This window comes from Polistes dominula, unplaced genomic scaffold (assembly GCF_049000335.1).
Source record: "Polistes dominula isolate Pdom_NZ unplaced genomic scaffold, Pdom_raw_medaka contig_27, whole genome shotgun sequence".
Classification (NCBI taxonomy): domain Eukaryota; kingdom Metazoa; phylum Arthropoda; class Insecta; order Hymenoptera; family Vespidae; genus Polistes; species Polistes dominula.
The window spans coordinates 2,057,970-2,063,969 of NW_028300906.1; the positions used below are offsets into that span (position 1 = coordinate 2,057,970).

At 31.9% G+C, this 6,000-nt stretch overlaps 1 protein-coding gene across 1 annotated transcript in view; it reads right to left on the bottom strand.

Moving 5' to 3' along the window:
* m (zona pellucida domain-containing protein miniature) overlaps positions 1–4,880 on the bottom strand; it is a 31,112-nt gene extending 26,232 nt beyond the window's left edge. The window contains exon 1 of the mRNA XM_089179489.1: positions 3,866–4,880. The gene's annotated coding sequence lies outside the window, so the exon portion shown is untranslated. The remainder of the gene's footprint in view (positions 1–3,865) is intronic.
* Between the last annotated feature and the right edge of the window lie 1,120 nt (positions 4,881–6,000).

Below are 6,000 nucleotides of genomic sequence, written 5' to 3' on the forward strand. Positions count from 1 at the left end.
CTATTAGATTCTTTGACTTTTTTTCTTCTTTTTCTTTTTCTATCGAACGAAGTAAAAGTATTCGAATAACGCGCGTGGTGGCAATGTTTAATAAAAGTATTTTGAAATGAACATAGACATTTATTACCATTAGGAATCTCAAACACGATGTAATAATTTCTATATTGAGTAATTATTATTAATATATTGATTTGAAATATAATTCAAAATGTATAGTCGCTTTTCAAAAGACATTATTTTATTCTGATATAATATTTATTTGAATTAATGATTTTAATATATAACTTAAAGAAAAAAAAACGTTTAATTTATTAAATATTTATTTATTTATTATTTAATTTTTTATATTATATATATTTGTAATCTTACATATAGCGAATAATTATTATTTTTATATTGTTTTTAAATATAATTCAATGATAGTCGTTTAAAAGGAATTATTTTATTTTAATATAATATTTATTTAAAATAATAATTTTAATATATAATAACTTTTAAAATTGTTAAATAAAATATATTTATTTATTTATTTATATATATATATATATATATATATATATATATATATATATATATATATATATATATATATATATATGTAATCTTACATATCGCGAATTCTTATATTGTTTTTAAATATAATTCAATGATAGTCGTTTAAAAGGAATTGTTTTATTCTAATATATAATATTTATTTGAATTAATAATTTTAACATATAATTTATAAAAACGTTTAACTTATTATATATTTATTTATTTATTTAATTATTACATATGTAATCTTACATATCGCGAATAATTATTCTTATACTGATTTTAAATATAATTCAATTGTAATTGTGTTTAAAAGGAACTATTTCATTTTAATATAATATTCATTCGAAATAATAATTATAACATATAACATAAAAAAGTTAACAGAGAAAGAGAGAGAGAGAGAGAGTATAACGTTAAAAGTTTAAACACACATAATATAGGAGGATTACCTGGTATGTGTGTAACTTTACATTATTTAGAAACGAATCGATCTACTGTCGTCGGACCCACGACACGGGAGCAAAGAGCAAGCCGTTTCTCGAACCCGCTAACCGGAATGAGCTCGCTAACTTCTCGTCTCAGTTGGCTCAGCAAAGCGGTGGTTGGGTGCTCGACTTGGTTCCGAAGCGTTCAGGGAGAAACCATTGGAGTAAAAGAGATAGACAGGCAGACAGACAGAAAGAACCAGAGAGAAAGAGAGAGAGAGAGAGAGAGAAAGAGAGAATGGTGAAGAAGAAGAAGAAGAAGAAGAAGAAGAGAAGAGGTTGTTGTAAGGCCCGCGGGAATGGGGCCTCTATTCGTACGAGAGGGAATGAGGAGGTCGATGAGAAGAGGAGGAGGAGAAGGTGGAGGTAAAAGGAGGATTGGTAGATCGAAGATGAGTGCAAGAGAGAGAAAGAGAGATAGAGAGAGAGAGAGAGAAAGGAATTGGTCCCGAAGCACGTGGAGAACCCAGGCACATTGCGCCGAGAGATCACGGCGGCACGAAAATTTGGTGAGGGCCTCCTTGCCTCCCGACCAACCACATTCCCTCCCCACTTTCGAATTTACTCGTAAGAGAACCTTATCCGCCTGGATGTCTCGCCGCGTTTCGTTCAATCCGCACGCGTTAACATTGCCAAGCGGACGTATATATACCATTCACCTAGGTAGAACTTATGAGTCCTTAAGTTACTTTTTCTAATCAACGATTTGAACTATTTTTTATTTGACTTAATTCATCAATTGAATCGCGATGTACAAATATACTTTTTGTTTAAATCCATTATTCGCCACACAATAAGAAAAAGTAAATTAAAATTACTGTATGTACAATGTATGTACATAAATTACTGTATGTACAATTAATGTATGTACAATGATACTAATTAAATAAAATTATTTTTGTAACAATTGTTTCTGTTTGTTTTTATTTAAATATAAAAATTGTTCAATTAGTTGTTTATCGCGTTTACAAAATATAATATACACAAATTTGATATATATCTCGTAGATATTATTATTAATATATATTTATAAATTGTATTTATAAATATAATTATAATAATTATTATAATAATTATTATAATAATATTATTTAAATTATATTATTTAATTTATATTTATTAATTCTAATATTATCTTCTATATTATTTTATATATATAATATAATAATTAATTATATAAAGTTTCTCTATAATATGAAGTTTGTATATAACAATTATTCATATATATATATATATGTCATTAATATTATCAATTTAAAATAAAATAGTAAGAATTTTGTAATATTTTCATGAAACACGAGGTATCGTGATTTTAACAAATATCATTTCATTTTGAAATTGCAGTTATTAAAAACAAACAATTTAAAAATACGTCCCCCCAAAAAAAAATATCATTGGCGAGTAATGGGTTAAGTAAGGTATTAGATTTCGATCAAAAGTTTTGTGAATTCTTTTTTTTTAATTATTAATATTTCACTCGAGTATAAAAGTAATTTTGTTTGAATTCTAAAACAAAAAATTGAACTCTCTGAAACAATACAATAAAAGCACGAACTTTTAAGGGTTCATTCTTATATTATGTTAAGTATAACATTAAAATAAGTATTTTCATTTTCATTTTCATTATATCCGTAAACGTAATATTTTTTTTTCTTATTTGTCGATTATATTGGATAGTATCCAATCGATTAAATGGAATAATATTATAATCAGGTTTCATTGAGTTTGTTTGAAAGATATTAAATTTTCTAACACGTTGGTATCGATTTATTGTGAAAATTCAGGTAAACGAGCCGTGGAAAATGAGGACACCTATGTAGGTATGTATATGTATATATATATGTATATGTATTCGCATTCCATGGACTATATGGATACTTTGATTCGTTAAACGATATCGGATACGTTGAACAAACATCTGCTGAATAAATATATATACATTAGTTAAATCCGTTTGAAAAGCCGCGTTCAATTCGATATACCTTCATACACGTGCATATACGTGCATATTCGTGCATGTATGTGTCCTATAAATCCGTAAAGATTTTTATCCATCGGATGATTACAAATTTTACACTTGTATGAGAGAGTTAATTAGTCGGAGAACGATTATATCGATTAATAATTGTTACCATTAAAATTGTTCGGCAATGTTTAAATGAGAAATATATGACTTTATCGGGTTCATTGGTTTCTCATTCAAATTGTCCTCGATTCTTAATGAGAACAATACAACATTTATCGATTAATCATTTCAAACTAATACAATCCTGTACTACTTTAATAATATTAATTATTAAGATACTTTGATTGTGAGTATTACGAACGTAAAAATTGATTATCTGACAAATTACAATTTACGAATTCAAAATAAAACTTTTCTATAAAAGAATAAATTATAATAAATATAATAAATTTTTCTAATAAATATGATATATTTATATCATAAATTTTTTGTATGATAGCTAGATAATTATTAACCCTTTCAATGCTAAATACTTTTACCTAAAATGTTTTATAGGAACAGAATAATTTATTATTAATAAATTATATTTAATAATTGAAGTTTTAATTTGTGAATGTAATTTAATTGAATAAATATAAACGAGTTACATTATTTTACATTAATATTAATTAAATACTTATATGCGTCGAACAACTACTCTAGTAATTTTAATCAAACGCATATATGCGTTTATAGCACTCAAAGGGTTAAAGAAACAAAAAATGATATTAGATTTAAAGGAAAAATTCTGAGACCAATTTTGAGGTGAGTCATAACATTCTCATTTATCATATAATTATTAGGTATGGAGACCCATTGAAATGATGAAAGAATTTACCTCGCGATCTTGGAGTGTGTGGATCGTCACCACGTGTTAGCTGGAGCCGAACGGTTCCTCGTGCCGCATCCCGGCAGACACCTTTTATCTCCTTATCGCTTTGCGTGCTTTCGTCCTTACTCTCGTGTCTGTCTGTCTCTCTCTCTCTCTCTCTCTCTCTCTCTCTTTCTCTCTGTCTTTTTCTTTTCCTGTTTTTTCTTTCTTTCTTTTTTTTTAGTTCTCTTTCTATATTTTCAGGTCGAATGTAAAACAAAAACAAAAAAAAACAAAAAACTCTCGATCTCTTCTCGCGTGTCACAGCAACTCGAGAAACTTAGTAAAGATGATTTTTTGTTCTCGTTTAGTATAAATCAAAGTTCGATATATCTAACACTTTATTTTATCGAACACTCTCGTCTAAATTTTTCAATTAAATCAAAATTCTTCGTAATAATTATTAGATTGTCGTAATTGTAATCGTAATCTTACTAATAGCAGTCGTCTTTTATTTGTCTATTTAACGATAGTTTTTGAATAAGTCACTTAACACAAATTCACCGGTGCCGTGACCTCCTTGTCGGCGTTTACCTTGGCGCGGTCGCGACCATCGCGCAAACTCACAGACAAATTTATTATAGTTCGCGTCTTTTTCTTGCGCATACGATTCTCAAATGTGAAAGATTTCAAACCGATATCTAATAATAATAATATTAATAATAATAATAATTATAATAATAATAAGAAAAAAAGAGAATAATAAACACTTGTTAAAGTTTATATCCCGTTGAACGCGGGAATTGACACGACCCTAATGTTTTATCAGTTTTTTCTTTTTTTTTTTTTTAATGAAAATATTCTATATACAGCTGTAACAGGAAAAAAAACGTTAAAAAAATGATTTTATAATTTTTCGTTTTTTTAAATATATATATATGTATGTAATTCAGTATATAGGTATAGGTCTTGTTAAGCGCGTTAGAATGCGCAAGCACGCCGGTTCACGGTTCACGGTTCCGTTCCGTTCGCGACGAAGATGTTCTGTCGACTGATAACCTGCCGTCTACTTACCTCCGGCGAGCGCCCCTAACGCGCAGAACTCCCTGGCACGACAGGTGCTCCGTAGGAGGAGTGGGAATAAGAGGATGGCTTCTCTCTGGGCAGGAGGGGACAGGGATAGGCTTCGGCAGCCTCGGATTCTCCGTGCCGTTGGAGGCAGCCAGTGGCGGACCGCTGCTACGGCAACCAGTGGCGGCAACCACTACACCGTTCTCACCGTATACGCATCCGTCCTTTGCAGAAAGAAAGAGAAAGAAAACGAGATGCATAGAAAGAGACAAATTCAAAGGAGAAGGAGAAGAAGAAGAGGAGAATGGTGTAAGTGGCAGTGGTGGTGACGGTGGTGTTGGTAACGGCCAGGGCGAACAGCCCGCTAGCAACGAAGAACCAACATCACCAGCACCAGCACCAGAACCAGCAGCAAGGAAGAGAGAGAGAGAGGCCAACGACACTGCTGGACTCGCTGTACTTCGAACGGGCTTCGACACATTTACCGAAAACTTGGCCGCCGTCGCCACCACCATCGTCACCGTCACCGTCACCGTCACCGCCACCGGCTCTGCCGCCACTGGCCAACCAACCTTCTTCGACAGGATTCTCCGAATCCCTTGGAAATCGAACGCCCCGAGTAATCGGCCCAGACTTTTCGTCGTGATTCAAAGTCCGCTCGCGGTCTCCTCCTGGAATGCGTCTACCTCCTCCTCCTTCTCCTTCTTCTTCTTCTTCCTCTCGACCCCTTCTTCCTTGGCCCACCTTTCCCCTTGTCCGTTGCATCGTGCCGGACGTCCCGTTGCAATTCGCCGTCTTCTCTACCAACCTACCTACCTACCTACCTACCAAGTCCTGGCCCTTTAATTAAGCTTTTTCGCTTTTGACCGAACAAGAGACCCTTAGCCACTAACTTTTTCCAACTTATTTGCCAATTCTTTTTTTCTCTTGCTCTTATTCTCTTATACCCCCATAGTGTGGTCCTAGATTTTGTTACAACATTTTACGATCAGGGATTCTTGACAAGATTACATTTTATAACAATTTACTATTGTTATTTTATTGAAAATCTACTCATTATTATCAAAATACTGACTGAGAATGATCTGTGA